The 17,322-nt window shown below is 29.7% G+C and overlaps 1 long non-coding RNA gene across 1 annotated transcript; it reads left to right on the forward strand.

Moving 5' to 3' along the window:
* The first annotated feature begins 3,735 nt into the window (after positions 1-3,735).
* On the forward strand, positions 3,736-6,341 carry LOC148210597 (uncharacterized). The gene is made up of 2 exons (XR_015791807.1): positions 3,736-4,114; positions 5,817-6,341. It is a non-coding gene; the product is annotated as an uncharacterized LOC148210597 (long non-coding RNA).
* The last annotated feature ends 10,981 nt before the right edge of the window (positions 6,342-17,322 follow it).

The raw sequence follows: 17,322 nt of genomic DNA on the forward strand, positions 1-17,322 counted from the left end.
AAGAATGAAATATTATACTAAATTTTTTTATTGAATTAAATGAGACAAAAATTAAAAGTAAAAAGATTAAAATGGTCACATGATTTTTGTAAGTAGAGGAGGCATGAAAGTATGAATTAAAATGTCACAAAATTGATTGAAAGTATTGTGATCAAAATGGACGTTTTGAAAGGCACCAACAAGAACTAAAGTTTAAAAACGACAATAGTTTTGTTTAAAGACTAAAGTTACACTATTTTAAAGTGTTAGACTTCCAAATGATAATTCTAAATCATAATCCTTCTAAATCATAGCTTTAACCATATTTATTTTTCAATTTGAGTTAATTTCTATCAAAATATCATCTCCTCATGAATTACTACAACATTGTCCTAACCAAAGTTTAGACATATATTGATCTAATATTATTGTTAAGTTTTAAAAAATTAGAAATAATCCAATCCATAAAAATTCTCCATATACATATGAAAGGAAAAATTAAAAATAAGAGAATATCTAGATGACAACATACAGATTTGCAAAGACCACCTAAAACCAAATAAGAGAGGGAGGGAATCTAGCTTAGCTTGTTACACAATTTCAACAGCACATCTTGTTTGAAGGGAAAATTAAAATTAAATTGGAAATTTAAAATCTAAGGGGATCCATTGCATACATCATACCTTGATTTTTTGTTCTTAGCTTTGGAAAAAACCCAGCTCATTTTCCCAACAAGTAAAAATATGCCAACTTTTGTTGTTCTCTGCGTGGCCAGCAACCTTAAATTAACAATTCCAATTTTCCTTCTAATGTTTCCCTAATCAACAGCATAATTCCTTACTTTGTTTTCTTTTGCTGAGAGGCATACCGATCAGCACTCATTCTCGTGGCAAACCGATATAAATTTGACAATTTTTTAGTATTTTACTTTTGCATTTTTCTCTTGTAGTTCTAAAAAGTTTAATGGTGGTCAATAAAACGAGGGTGGTAATAGTAAGCACACAAGTACATTTTTTATTTGCGATTCGCCTTCTTTATTTTCTGTTTTTGTATTTTTATTTTTCTTATAATTGTAGAATATTGCACGTATATTGTATCCTGATCTATGGTTGTATTATTATTATTATTTTTAATGTGTACATGTGTTTCAGCTTGTTAATTGGAATAAGAAAACAAATATTAAATAAATTCTAGAAGTTTCATCATACTTTGAGTGAGTCAAATTTGAACTTAAGAGCTTGATTTAATCAAATTAAAGACTCAATTAGAATAAGTAGTTAAATTAGTACTCTTTCGTAGATGAATTTATAGCAAGATGTGTGCAATATTCTCTTTGAATAGATGAGTCCTTTTTTTTTTCTTGTTTCGGTTAGATTTGATTCTTATGATTATTGTGTTGAGCATTTATTTTTTAGAATTTATACATTTTTTGCTAATTTTAGTACCCGACCAGGGATGGACGTAAACTCGTAAGCTACGGAAGGTAGAGATAATCGTCCACACGTATATTTATACAGTGAAATTACAAGTTTGATATTTAAACTTCGAGAGCTTTGAATAGTAAATCTGTGTATTTTAAAATGTCTTAATAGAGCTTTGAATTTTTAATATTATGTCAATTAGTCTTATTAGTACTTATTTATCTAAGAGTATATGAGATTCGAACAAATATTCTAAATGATCCTTCTGGTTTCAAATGGACTATTTAGAACATGTTTTCAAACCTAAAAATTAAAAATCTACGTTTTAAAATTTTAGACTAAACCGACACGAACACTAAACTAGAATCATAAAATATTTATTTTTTAATATAATCTCTTAATCAGAGATAAATGTCAATTACGTTATTTGACGGTTAAGTAAAAGGTACGAAAATCGTTTATGAAATATGAAAGAAGATGAATTACAAAATTGGTCGGAAGTGAGAGGTAGAATATTGGGTTGGTCGCGGAGCTGTGCTAATTGCTGCCTACTCAGTTCTTGAGAATATAAATTACAATATCCTTCTTTTTTTCCTCATCTCAAATAAATAAATAATATTCCTTCTCTCTGTCTATTTTATTAATGTGCAATTTGCCACATTTTTTTATGCTTCGTACTTTTTCGATGCATTTATTTTCCTTTTCTTTTCTTATGCCCATTGGATTATTTTTTACGTTACGGTAGTGTATAATCACGATCCATCCAACACAATTTATCCTCACATCATTTTTTCTAATTGTAAATGTTTTTTTAGAACAATTTTAATTGTAAATGTTATTCTCAATAATAGGTACAAATTTAAACAAAAAATAAAGGTTCAAATAATTTAATATCCTATGAGTTGTCAATCCGAGTACAGGTCAATAGGTTCGATGACCTATGTCTGACGAAAAGGTCGTGAGTTTGATTCCCTCACTCCACATGTTGTATTAAAAAAAATCCTACGAGTTACCTTGACAACCAAATGTAATAGGATCAGTGCGGAAAAGCTGGTCCGAATATTCACGTATGTATATATATATATATATATATATATATATAAAGTTGAAACTTTTTAAACTTAAATATTATTTCGGTCATGTACTTTTAAAATATCTACTAATCAATGTACTTGTAAAACATATATTTTGTTACTTTACTTTTAAAGAGTGGCTATTTATGTAAATTAATTCTCATTTTATCTCATTTCTTTTAATCATAATATTAACATGAGATTTCATTCATTAAACTTATTGAAATGTAGACATAAATTTGTATTAATAATTTTCTATTGTATATAAAATTTGTATTAAATTTTTATAAATAGAAATTACCAAAATAGTCATATTTTAAATAGGGACTAAAACGGATGTATTAAAATCTAAAATAAACACAAATTAAAAATAGGGAATTAAAATGCATCAAAACATGTTTTAATATTTTGAAAATAGTATTTAGATAATCTTTTTAATAAAAAAATATTAAATACTTTTACTACTGAGTTAATGTAACCCACAATGATTATTCAATACTTTGTACCTTTTATACACTATATCATGGAAGAGAAATTAGAATATAGGAGAAAAAGATGGTGACCCAAATAAGAAAACTTTTAATTTTACCGCATTTTCATCTTTGAACTTTCAAAAAATTATTCTAAGACCTTGAACTTAAAAATTATTCATTTTGGCATTTAGAATTATTTTGATTTTAAAAAATAGATAATGTAGTTTCAAATAAATCTATTAATAGGTTAATGTCGTCATCATGTCTTTAAACTATATAGATTGGCTAATGAAAACTATATAGCTTGGCTAACTTGAATATCGTGCCAATGTGACACAAAATTAACACAATTTTTTTTTAAAAGTTTATAGACAAAAAATGAGAAAATGAAATTTAAACCTAAAATGTGTACAACATCTAATCTTTTGGAATAATTTTCCGATCCTTTTTAGTTGAAAATGGGTCAGGGAAGCTAAATAATATATCGACTATTCAACCTACACTTATGTGCTTAAGTCGATTATTTTCTTTAGTTCAACAATTATAGGGTAGGAGATCAAACTATCGAGAGATTTTATTCATTGAATTATACTCATGTCGACTTATAATATAAAATAGTTTGTGTTGATGTCGGAAATTACCAAATTTGCACGATGTGGTACTATACATTTTGATGCTTTGGTCATGATCGAAATTTTATGCGAAACATAGCAAATAGTAGGATTTTGTGTCGGATTTCAATTAGGAGTAATTTCCTTAAAAAAATCTAAGTCAATAAGATAGGCCATCCATGCATTTCTTTTAATAAGAAATTAAATTTAGAGAAGAAAAAGGGCTTTTTCCTATGTCAGCTATGCTCCATTTCTTTAGAATAATTCAGCAGATTGTAATTTGTAAGTGGGAATAATTTCTACTTCAATCCCAAAAACGGAGAATTAGAAAGAAAAAAAAAAAGGGGCAATTGGGGTGGCGGTAGGGGGATTTTATTTATATTTATAGCATTGGTTCAACGGCTTACGTGTTCGTACGAACACGTTTTCAGAAGACAAGGCCATGGCGTTTCGGTAGAAACACAAACACACCAATCTTTGTCCTCTCTACGTTTAGTTCCCATCAAAAAGATTTCTCCCGCCCCCTCATTCACCCTTCATCCAAATCGTTGTTATCGGTAAGTAAGATTTCAATTTTCTTCTGGGGCCATCTCCCCATTTCTTTGCATTTATAATCTCGTCTCTCGCTTTTGACTACTAAGTGTTCGATGAAATGCCTGTGAAGCACTAACATGCGATCCACCGCCATTCACTTAGGAATTTGACCACTAATAATGTAATGCATGTCTTATCTTCTTTATTTATGTTGTTTTTTTATTTTTCTTTCGTCTGTCGTGTCCCCTCCCCCATCCCCCACTTCAATGCTCTGCCTCGGCCCAATCCTTGCTTCTCCCTTCTCTCCCACTTGCACTTTTAGGTGTTTTATAGAATCATCATCGTCACCGTCCTTTTGATTTTGTACCCACTAAGTAATCTTAATCTAATATTGCCTTTTTATTCATTGTTTTCAACCCAACATTGGGTTTCTCCCCCTTGTCACCTTTTCGTATCATTTTACCTAAAATATGACTGCTCCACTTGCATCCTTGTATTGTAGCCTCTAAAATTTACCGAGGGATATATGGAATAGCTGAAATCTGAACGTCGCCCTTTTCTTTTTTTTCCTGAAGATTTGTTTTATCGATCTAGTTTCTTTACATGTTCGTTTCTTTTTTAAAAAATCAAACCAATTGGTGTTTAGGTTGATTTTGAAATGAAGTTTGAACCACATGGTTAAAACTTAGATTATAAAAAATGTTTTAACAAGTTCTAAAAACACTTAAAAAGTGTTGAGCACGGTTCTAAAAAAAAAGTGTTGAGCACTTTACTAGTTTTTTCTTCCCAAGTTCTTATAGAATAATAAGTGCTTTCACTTAAGAAAAAAGTATATCTTTTTAAAAAGTTATCTTAAATCCATCCTTATTAGTTAAATTACTTAACTATGATGTTTTAGTTAAATTTCTAACTATTATGTTTTTTTCGCCTAAATGGTGCACCTTTATTGAAAACATGTTTTATCATTTTTTTTATTTTCAGTACCTTCTATTTTCTTCTTATTTAAAAAGCATCGTGTTTAAGTTGAGAATTTCTTACTTCTCACCTGTTACAAAATTTTGGAGGATTGTAAACAACTAAAAAAACACGTAAAGCAAACTTAAATGTGATCTCTATTTCATGTGATTTGTTGTCTCTCTGACAACAAAATTGAAAAACTATTTTCTATTTCTAAAAGGAAAAATATTATTCTTTTTGATGAAGTATTAATCATTAAGACTCCTAAATCATCACTATGATGTTTTACTAAAAAAATTATGTGATCCAAGAAGCTCCACACCACACCAAATCAGAAGTGGGATAAGTGAAGCCTTAAAAATCTAATAATGATTGATTATTGTTTATGATTTTGTACCCATTTTCTTCTCCAGCCAAACCAACCAGCCTGGCTTGCCATTTGCCAACAGAGGCTATGATCCCTTATACATTGGAACTCATGAAAATGGGATTTTGCATAAATTAGGATTCTTTTCTTTTGTTTTTTTTTTTTTCCTTTTTGCTTTTGGCTCAGAGAAGGGCCTCGTAACTTCAACCAACCTGACATGATTGATTGATTCTCTGTTTTACTTTTCTTTCTTCACAAACAAAAAGGTTTTAAAGTATGAAGGGATCTTCTTCTGCAGAATGCATGCAAAAACACGACGGCATAGTAAATGATAGAGAGAGAAGTATGGTGTCTCCTCTTCACATTTTCATTAATTATATTCTGTTTGTATTGTTTTGCAGAGTTTTGGCAATTGCCATGCCATGATGTGCCAATTGGATTTCTGTCCCATTCTCATATATTAAAGTGGCAACTTGGCACCATCTCTGGCTGCTGTATGTAACTGTGTAAAAACTGAGGGGAAAAAAATCTAGCTCACATGCTCAGGAGTCAGGATCTTAGTGGCCAACAGTTGCTTTCAGAGTGTGAACAAATATATGTTTAGAAAAATTTCTTCAACAGAACTCAAACTATTTTGACTCTTTGATTAGAGTTAGTTGCAATTTTAGGTGGGTGGGAATTGTTTCGGTTCAAATGAGTTTGAATTTCTATGAATTAAGTTGATTAATTGGTTGTTTAGTGATTATTTTTGTAGTTTCTTAAGTTAGTTCAGGTTCAATCTTAGACATTTCTACAACACAATTCAAACTATTTTGACTCTTTGATGAGAGTTCCAATTTTAGGTGGTTGGGAATTGTTTCGGTTCAAATGAGTTAGAATTTCTATAAATTAAGTTGACTAATTGAGTTGATTAGTGATTATTTTTCTATTCTTCTTAAAGTTAGTTCAGGTTCAATCTTAGACATTTCTTGTTTGCTTATGATTTGACGTATCATGTTTTTGCCTTTTCTAATTTGATTTTGCTCACTTACAATTTTCAACTAGATCTATGATTTCAAGTACTTGAAATATTATTATTCATTTATAAAATATAAAGTACTGAACTACTAATTCTTAACTCAGATAGTAAATTAATAGATATTTAACTTATTAAAATTTCAATCAAAATATTACAACAGAGTTGTAAGACTAAAGACCTTAAATAATGATTTGTGTTAAACCACTCTAAGACTCAATCATCATGAGTTGGCACAGAGACATTGAAGCATGAGAAATGAATTTAAGGATTTAGGGGCAAGGATTTCAAATTCCATGATTTTCGTCTACCTAGGATGAAAATTATAGTGTTCCTCGATAATCCTACTTACAGGGTAGTATGGTCTACTTTGTAAGATGGGTCGAGTTAAGTTGAAAAAGAAAAAATCACCACTAGAGTCGTAGACCTATAAATATAAACACGAGACCTTAAATTCAATTGCCATGTTAGATCACCATGCAATTCTGAAACTTAATTTTACAGGTTAAGATTTGAATTAAGTTGGACAACCTCCGATCTCCGACAATTATACCAAAAAATATCTCTTAATCCAACCCAACCCAAAACTTGTAAATGATGGGCTTTAGTGTACAGAAGTGAGCATGTGTTCAAAACCAAAACAAAATGTAGAGAGATTTTCTCCAACTGGAACTATTTTAGAGATTTGAGTGAGATAATGTAATGTATGGCAGCATGTGTTAGAAACTTGACAAATAGAGCCTTTCCCCATGTTTCAGAAATCTTATTGGAAATTGAATTGCAAGTTTTTTATTTTGTATGCTATGTTATACTTTTTTTTTTTTTTTTCCTTCCTACTAATCTATTGCAAGCTCACTCCCCAAAGCTTCCAAACAGATGTGCTTCTGCTCCTTATTAAATAAACCAATGGAATGGCATGGAAACTGGTACTGTTTTTTTTTGTTTTTCCTTCCTTAGTATGCTGCTTGTGTTTTAATTTTTAGGTTAAAAAACATTTTGTTATCCATACTTTCGCTAATGTACTGATTTAGTCCATATACTTTTAAATCGGTAACAATTTAGTCATTGAACTTTAATATATGTAAATTTTAGTCCTTGTAATTTAAAGTTGGTTACGATTTAGTACTTATCATGAAACTTTTTTGTTAAATTTCTTATATATATAGATTGATATACTAAAGAGGGACCAAATATGTTTATAAATAAGAATGATTAAATTGTTATATGATAAAATTTAACACTTAATTTTAATAAATTTTGTTACGATAGAGACTAAATTGTTACAAATTTTAAACTACATGGATTAAATCATTACAAGCTAAAGTTTATGGATTAAATTGTTACTTTAATGAAAATATAAGAACTAAATCGTTACAAACTAAACTTCAGGAACTAAATTGTTAACTCTTAATAAAAGTACATGATCAAATGTATTTTTTAACTTAAATTTTATATCGTCAACTTTGAGGTGGTTTTTTTTCGTAGTTTCATAAGTGGAGTGGAGGTTTCAACTTTTTTGGACATTTTTTTCCCAGTCTCCAATTAATTTATACTTTTCTTTAGTATAAAATAGTATGGATTGAAGTAAACCGTGAAATTAACATCTGTATCTCTCTTGTTTTTTTTTTTCAAATCTATGCAGACGGATGTTGTGGTTGAATTTGAATATTTTGATTTTGGTAGTTGATTGCTTTAGGATGAGTTGAATTTTAATCATTTTGTTAGCTGAATTTTGGGAGATTTGTTGGTTGGATTTTTGGACCATCCTTTTATCGTAAAAGGGGATGAGATAAAAAAAAAAAAAAGTGTGGATTTAATCGTTTATTTGAAATCATAATTAAATCAAACAAATTAAAAATTTCGAGATTAAAATTGACTAATTTTATTGAATACAAGAGTAAAAAATAGTTTGGTTGTTCCAAGATAGTATGTTTTCAATTAGACCTGTACATTAGTAGGTCAGGTCGGTTTCTAGACTGAAACCAAAGCCGAAATGGATTGCCTCTTCTATCACTTTTGTCACCGACCAACCAACTAGTCGATCGGTTCCTGTCCAAACTGATTTTTTTTAATACTGTCAATTGGGAGGGGGTGTGGGAAATAGGAAATGACGGTATCACGTTGGGGCTGGGATTTTTTATAGGAGCTGGTGTTGCATTGCGTCGGTGGGCGGTGGGGGAGGTCTGCGATGCGAAGTTTGAAATATGGTGCACATGCACAATAAACAAATATGGTGAACATATGAACAACAAATACGTGAATAGATGAACAAATAAGTTGAACAGATGAACAAATATGGTAAACAATAAGGTGAACAATGTAAAGTGTATTTTTGTGACACAATTAATACAAAAAATATAAAACACTCTACCTTAAACTAAAATCACAGTTGGTAGAAACTCAAACATATACGGTTGGCCTCTCTATCGTTTACCCTCTACCACCCGCTGTCACACTTGCAACTAGTTTTATCATCGTCGTGTTATCAATTTTGTCTGTTTGGTTACGTCTAGCTCCCAGATGGTGAGTGCCGACTCCTTAGAGGTGGTTCCTCAAAATTGTCTCCCTCTGGATTTCAGTCTCATCATGTAACAATAAACGAATTTAAGAATTTAAGAGAGAGGGTATTATTTTGATCTTGAAAATAATAACGAAATAGATAGGGTAAAATGGGTCAAAATCAAACTGGTAAAATGCTTATTCGGCCCATTTCAAATGGGGGTGACAAAGGAATTCTCTAAATTATTTAATTGGCCTTGAATTTGCCAGTTAGACCCAACCAATATTTGTAGAAATAACCCAACAGTGTAAATTTCAGTGGACCACATGATGGGTCAGACCCAATTATTGTTTGAAGTCTCTTTAAACTTGTCAGGTCCAGTTAGGCCCAGCCCAATAACGACCTCCTGTCCATTAGTTTATTATTATTATTATTTTTTAATAGTAAGTCTTTTACATGAGCTATTTGTAGAAAATAATCAATGTTTAGGTATATCTAGCCTGGTTTCATTGTAATTTATGAAAGAACTAATAGTTCAGAATGGTTGTAAATGCTTTTATTTTTAAGACTTCAAAAGTATTTTTTAAAATTTTAACCAAGACCTCCAAAGTATTTTTAGGCTAAAATATTGGGATAAAATAGTTAAGGAATAAGCTAAACTTAAAAAATATATATAAATTAGTACCGAATATAGCTTAAATTGTCGAGATATTTATGTAACAGAGCAAATAATACTAATTCTAAACCACATGAGGTATTTACGTAATTTTCTTTTATTATTATTATAAGGTTCATGTACTTTCATTAAAGTAACGATGTAGTCCTTAAATTTTTAATTATAACAATTTAGTCTCTATACTTTTTATATTGGTAATAATTTAATCCATGAACTTTAATATGTAACAATTTCTCTCTATAGTTTAAAATTTGTAACAATTTAGTTCCTACCACGAAATTCTCATCAAAATTAAGGGCCAATTTTTATCCTATAACGATTTAATTTTTTTAATTTATAAACTAATTCGATCATTCATCGGTTTAATGATCTACATATATAAAAAAAAATTAACAAAAAAAAAAATCACATTGAAGACTAAATCATTACAAACTTTAAACTAAAAAGATTAAATTGTTACATTCTAAATTATAGAGACTAAATTATTACTAATTTGAAAATATAAAGACTAAATCGTTACTCCAACTAAAGTATTGGGACGAAAAATATTATTTAACCTTATTATAATTATTGAAGGGAAACCTAAGAAGAGAGGGAAAAGGACCCTTGAATTAGGAAATAATAAATAAATAAATCTACTTTGATGAGGACAATTGATAGCTGACTATGAAAATGAATATAAGATTTTCTAGGTTTTTCTTTAACCAAATAAGATTTTCCAGTTTGATACACGTTCCTATTGATCGGCCAAGTAATGTCGTGATATTTATTGAAGTTCTTTAATTTTTCTCGACAAGAAATATTATGAATTATGGTAAATTAATAGACATATGGAACTTTATACATTAATAAATACTATTAATATGTTAATCTAAACATAGTTCAACTGGTTAAACATATATCATGGATTAAAAATATTAGAGGCTCGAATTTCCACTCGTGATGTTTAACAAAAAAAAATTATTATATATCTAATATTAGGACTTTTTTAATAATATTTTATTTTAAATTTATTCAAAATATATATTACTCACCAAACTATTTTCAAGAATAATACTTGAAAAATTGGGTTGTCTGACCACTTCACGCTTTCTAAGTTACATGGCGCCTTGCTGGCGCCATGTGTTTTTTTTTTTTTAATTCTGGCATGTTGTCTTAAATATATATATATATATATACCAAATTCAAATAATTGTTACTTTGGTATATTGGTTATTGGTTGTACATTTACTTTTTCTCTTTTAAACAAATTTAAATAAATGTTACCTATTAAAATTTATCTTCTCTTATAAATTATTATACATCTAACATTAGTTTAGGAATAAAACTAATCAAATAATAAATTATTGATTTATCCAAATTAAATGTGCTGTTTTTATTTTAATAAACTTTCCCGTATGTTTATTCACACACAAAAAAATATACATAATAAAATTTTCTTTATATAAACTTTTCCATTATGTATATATACACAAACACATGTGACAGGATATTCAATATATATATATATGCTGGTGTGTTTATTCACTAAAAAGATATACCTAATAAAATTTTCTTTATATAAGCTTTTCTATTTTTTTAAAATATATACATATACATACATGTGTGATTGGATAATGAAACCTTAATTTTTTTGAAAGTAATATTCTTATTTAACAGTTTTTTTCTTATCGAAAAAATTTACATCATAGCATCTTACCACTATGCAATAGCCTAATATGCTCTTATTTAACCGTTTTAAAGGTACAATCACCTATTGTTTTGAATTCTGAGATTTCTTTTTCAATTAATTTATACTTATACATTTGTTGTCAAAACTTATTTTTATCAAAATTTCGAGATTCAATTATTTTTCTTTTATATAATTTTTATTCCAACAATTTAGATATTACTTGTTTGCTTTTTCTTTTCTTTTAACTTTACATCACACAAACTATGAATTTGAGGTTATTTTGAATATAATATTTATTAAAAAAAACCTCATTAAACTCAAATCTTGGATCTGCCACTGCTAGCAAAAGCATTTGCTACCTCATTTGCAGATCGAGAGGTGTGGTTAAAATCTTTTTGACACACTTATCCCAAAACACCTACTAGTCTTAGAATTAGTCACGCCGACCACAGATCCTGAATAGCTACAGAATCTATAATCAACTTCTTCCTAACTTTGATTAACAAGCTCTGATTGCTCACAAAATAAAACAATAATATTTTACATCACAACTATTCTTAAATCCATTCTAAACATTCTATTATGTCAGCATGATGTAGATTTAAAACTCTTTACAAACACAGTACAATATATACGTACAAAATGATACACAACTCTTGAACTACTCTTAGTGGTAGAAGCTGATCCACTATCTATCTGAAATTCAGGTATAGATTGAAAAAGAAAAAAAAAGAAATAATAAACAGTAAGCTGGGAAGCTCAGTGGTAAGTTAAAAGGAAATTAATTTTATAAAACTTTTTTCATAAACAATTGGAATTCAAGGCATTTAAAACATCATAAAACTGGAATAATAAACTTCATAAAAACTCGAGCGACTAAAAACTCAATAAAATTTCTCATAAGAAACTTGTAACATTCCTTTCCGAACAAAATAATAAGCAACGCTTCCAAGCCTAGGATTTGGAATTTGGATTTTACTCTAATTTTCCCAGTATTCCCCTAGATTCTAGTTACGCCAACTTCTCGATCTGCTTTAAAGGCACATTCTAAATACATGTAAAACTCATCTTATTTCAAATATAAAACATTCTAGGAAAAACTCAACACCACACTTTACCATATTCTGGTCTACTAACATAGAGTAATCTCAGCAGAATAGTCCTAGTCTAGTAGCATAGAGTAATCTTAATATACAAAGTAGAAAAAATATCTCAATATACGGAGTTAAATGGTTTCTATTTATGGGATACTATAAACATATTTATATAGCATATATGTAATCACCTAGATACAATAACATGATGGTTTAAAAATTGCTTTCGGCATCAAGTTCACAAATCTCATAAACTGATCTAATTTTTTTTCTTATTTAATAAGAGCTTTCCTTTCTAATCTTTCTTTCTAAACAATATTTCACAAAACTCTAAAACCATTCATGAAATCTTTTTCTAAATAGAATTTTATAAACTTTTTAAACATCCCTTTAAGATCATAAAACACTTATCTAAATCCTAACACATTTCTGAAATTCTAAAACAAACACAGCTATTTTCATTTATAGAAAAAATTCTAAAACATGCCTAATATATATAATTTCTTGAAATTCCATAATATTATGAAAAATATTTTATAAAATAACCACTAATAAATCCTACAAACTGGATCGTAGACTCAAGTGGTACGTTGCTCCAATTTCTACAAATTTCACGTGGTCTTATCTCCAACATAAATCATATTTATCCCTTAAATTATCCCGTTATATCCAATTTAACAATTCATTCTCGCAATTAAAAAAAAAAAAAATTCATTGTCTTTCTTCATTTAAAACCCACTTCCTCTCTCCGACTACTGGCCCCACAACCGACTCAATTGGTCTTCCCCTCAAAATCAAATCTCACATGACTTGCTCCAAAGTCGCCTTAATTTTAACACAATTCTCTCTCGAGAGCTCTCAAAATCAACCAAGATTCTCTCTCTATTTCTCGACCACTTTTGTCAAACTTTTTTCTTTCTTATTTAGCACAACCCTCCCACACGCGTCATATCAATTGCTTCCAAAATTATACTTTTTTTTTTTTCTTTTCTATTCCAATGCCTAAAAGACCGATTTGACATATATTTCCATGAAATATGTTTAAAACTTTTAATTTAAAAATCTTAAACTTATCCGTAAAATCATTTATTTTAAAACAAGCTTTTGCTTAATTTGTAATTTGGGAATTATTTATTTTATTTAATACTTTCATAAAAATTTTACTTTTAATATTTTCCTAAAAAATATATATATTTTTATTTTTAAAATTCAATACTCATTGATTTAGAAAAACCGATACCAATACGGCACCTTGTATATTTGACTTAGTGTGAAAAGGGGTTAGCCTGAACAAAAATTAGCAGTGGAGATATAATTCATTCCTTCAAATAAGGAAAAGTGATTTTGACAGTCAAACTTGTGTTAAAGATAGTACATTGAATCCAACCGAATCTTTTTTTTTTTCTCTCTCTATTTCCTTTTTTTCAGTGTTATTGCTAAAGAATTTGTGGACATTTCACTTTTTTTTTTTTTTTTTTTATTCTCACGATTATTATTTCACTTTCTTCAATTCATTCAAATCAATTTTTATGTTTTTTTTATATTCTCACAGTAATTTCCCACTTATTTCCTCTCTCTACCTCAATCTCGATCTTTTTCCACGTCTTTTTCTTTTCACTCCCTCGTTTTCTCATCGTTTTTCATTTTTCTCTCTCTTTAACAACCATGAATTTTTTTTCTCTTTCTCATTTCCTTCTTCCCCTTCCCCTCTTTTTTTCTAATTACTATTATTCTCTTTCTTCTTCACCCACCACAAATATCGATTTACTCTAAAAAAAAGTTAAATAAAAGACTTGTGGGAAAAGAAGTTTGGCTTATGATGGATATGGGATGGGTAAGGAGACAAAGAGCTACTTGAGCGAGAGAAAAAGAGAGTTGAGAGAGCGAATTGAGCGAGGGAGAGAGAAAGTTGAGCGAGAGAGAGTTGAGCTAGAACTGAGCGAGAATTCACGTATCTTATTTTGAGGGAAAAATAATAATAATAAATTCCCTTTCAAATCTATATGCCATTATTTAAATTTATATCTAAAAATATGATTTTTAATGAGGTTTTATTTTTTTTGATAGTATCTAAAAATTAATTTTGAATATAATGTTTATCAATACAATATTATTAAACAAATTATAAGGGAAATAATTTCAAATGTTTTGAAATAAAATGTCGTTTATCTACAAAATAATAATAGTAATAATAATAAATTTTGGTTAATTTAAATGAAATTATAAACAAGATTAAATCGATCAGATCTAAATAAATTTTGAAATAGTTTGATCAAATTCAAAATCAAAATAATTAACAAATAATTATTAAATATTTTCTTAATAAAAAATTTGAAAATTGGAATGGAGAGAAACGAAATCTCAATCTCTCTTAGGTTTCATTTGAAATTTAATTCAAATTTGTTTCCTGAAATCTCTCATCAATCTCTTTAAATAATTTCTCATGTACTTTTAATTATGATTGAATTTCAAATCTAACCCTCAATTTTGCTTTCCCCTCTTTTCCCCCCTTTCCTCCGTTTCTGAGGTTTCTTTCAGTTTCTTAGTAACAATGGGTGACGGTATTCGAGCCATAGAATTTCTCAATTCTGACACAAGGTACTTATTAGATCTAATAAGTACATTAGATCTAATAGAATTATTTTGCTGTATCCAGACTAATATCAATCCAACCCATTTCATGAATAAAATGTGACCAATTAACCAACCAACAAAACTACTTGTTACAAATAACATCTTGTTGTTGCATCGAAACATAGAAATGTTGACTAATATGACTAACATTGAACTGGTAAAATGAAATGTTTCTAATTTAAATTTTAATCAAATGAAAGTATCAGTTTAAAATCTAATTACAAAAAAAAAACGTGGTGAGAGAGACCAAGTAGATGAGAGAGAGAGACCGAGCATATGAGATTGAGAGTGAGAGCGAGCGAGAGAAATCGAGCGAGAGCGAGTGATCGAGAAGAAAGAGAGATCGACCGGCGTTGCCCTTTGCCCGACACACCTTTAAGGCAAGAATCCCCTCGACCCCTCCCCCGAACCAGAGTTAGCTCTAAATCTTCCATTTTCGCCGCCGCCGATATATGCAAAAAAATGCCACCACAAATAACAGCTTTAAGAAACGCTTCATTCTTAGGGTTTATGGTACATATCTGTATAACGCAAATGAAGAGATGGAGGATGGAAAGAGAAAAAAAGAGAGAGAGAATACGAACAGAGAAAATGCAATGTTTTAAAATGGGGAAATCTAAAATATTAATAGAGGACAGTAAATGTCTCAAACTATATATCATACTCTTCATCAAATTTTTCTTTTTCTTATTTTAAGTTTCATTATGATGTGGACACTATTACTTGTTATATTTTCTTGATTATAGTTGTATTTCTAATTTTGCACATTTTAAGTTCTTCTTAATGCAATGTTGTATTCTTGTTAGGGATAAAAAAAAGTTAACAAATATTATCTCAATCACAATTCCAAACAACATATGCTAACTAATCCCTGATTAGGTTCCGGTTCCAATTATAACATAAATAAATTAAATCAAATCGGAACTATGCTCAAAGAGTAGATAAATCAACAAGAACAATAAAATAATGAGGTGGCAAGGGTAATAATTTTACATAAAAATTATATAACTAAATTACTTCAATTTGAAGTAATGGGCATGTTGTATTTAAGCCCATTAAGGCCCATCATTCTTTCTTTTAATTTGGCTCCATTGTCAAAAATATCATACATACGTCTACTTTTTAATAACCTAGCAATTCACTATTGCTCTTACGAGTTATCGAGTCACAGCCTACCCCAGCTCATTACATAGCTGTATAATTACAAAGATTCTTATATATAAATACAATATTACCGCCTCTCTCGCAGTCTCTCATCGCAAACCATTGCTCTCACTGTAAACTATAACAGCTTAAGCAATGGGCATGGCAATGTCGACCTTCCAATTATTTTGTTTCTCTCGTTGTCGGATATTATTGTTCAGGTTTCCATATCTGCTTAAAAAGGAGCCGCAAGCGGATCAGCCAATGAACAACAACGTTATTATTGAGCTTTCTAAGATTGCGGTGTCTGAAAATCACGGCGATTGAGATTGAGATCGAAGCAAAGCCAACGGTGGAGCTCTCCAAAGTTGCAGTCTCCGACACTCACGGCGAAGACTCGCCGTACTTCGCCGGCTGGAAAGCTTACTACCATTCATAGTATTTTATACATGCACTGCACATATGAAATTCCAAAAAAACAAAAAAAAAAAAACCACCTGAAAGTTAATAATATAAAACACAAGAATTAGGTCCCCCACCCCCCATGGGCTTGGGGGAATACTTCCAGTTTTTGCCTTTCAAAAAAGGGAAGAAAAAAACTTCCAGCAGCAGCACGTTGTTTGGAAGCTTTGGGGAGTGAGCCTGCAGTAGATTAGTAGGAAAAAAAAAAACAGAGACAATAACACAACATACAAAATAGAAACTTGCAATGCAATTCCCAATAAGACTTCCGAAACAGCTGCCTGTGCCTAAGCATGGGGAGGGCTCTAGTTGTCAAACTTGTAACACATGCTGCCATACATTACATTACATATAGCCTCCTAGCTATGAGTATCACATTGAACCGTATCGTTCATTATCTCACTCTAATCTCCAAAATATAGTCAATGAAAATGACCGACTCCTTAACAATGAGAAAGAATTTTGCCCTCACTATCATTAAACGTTTGACAATTAAAAAAGAGAAGTGAAAAACAAACATTTTCTTAAAATATGACGAATTGTCAATTTTTATAGTGACGAAGACAAGATTTGATACTCACCATTAAAGAACTAAGTATTATCCTAGAACCCATCGAAGGAAATCTCTCTATATCCATTTTGTTTTGGCTTTGTACACATGCTCACTTCTATACACTAAAGTGATCATTTACAAGTTTTGAGTTGGTTGGA

The sequence above is a fragment of the Momordica charantia genome (genome assembly GCF_013281855.1).
Source record: "Momordica charantia cultivar OHB3-1 chromosome 6 unlocalized genomic scaffold, Mcharantia_2.0 BLBB01000006.1, whole genome shotgun sequence".
Taxonomy (NCBI): Eukaryota; Viridiplantae; Streptophyta; class Magnoliopsida; order Cucurbitales; family Cucurbitaceae; genus Momordica; species Momordica charantia.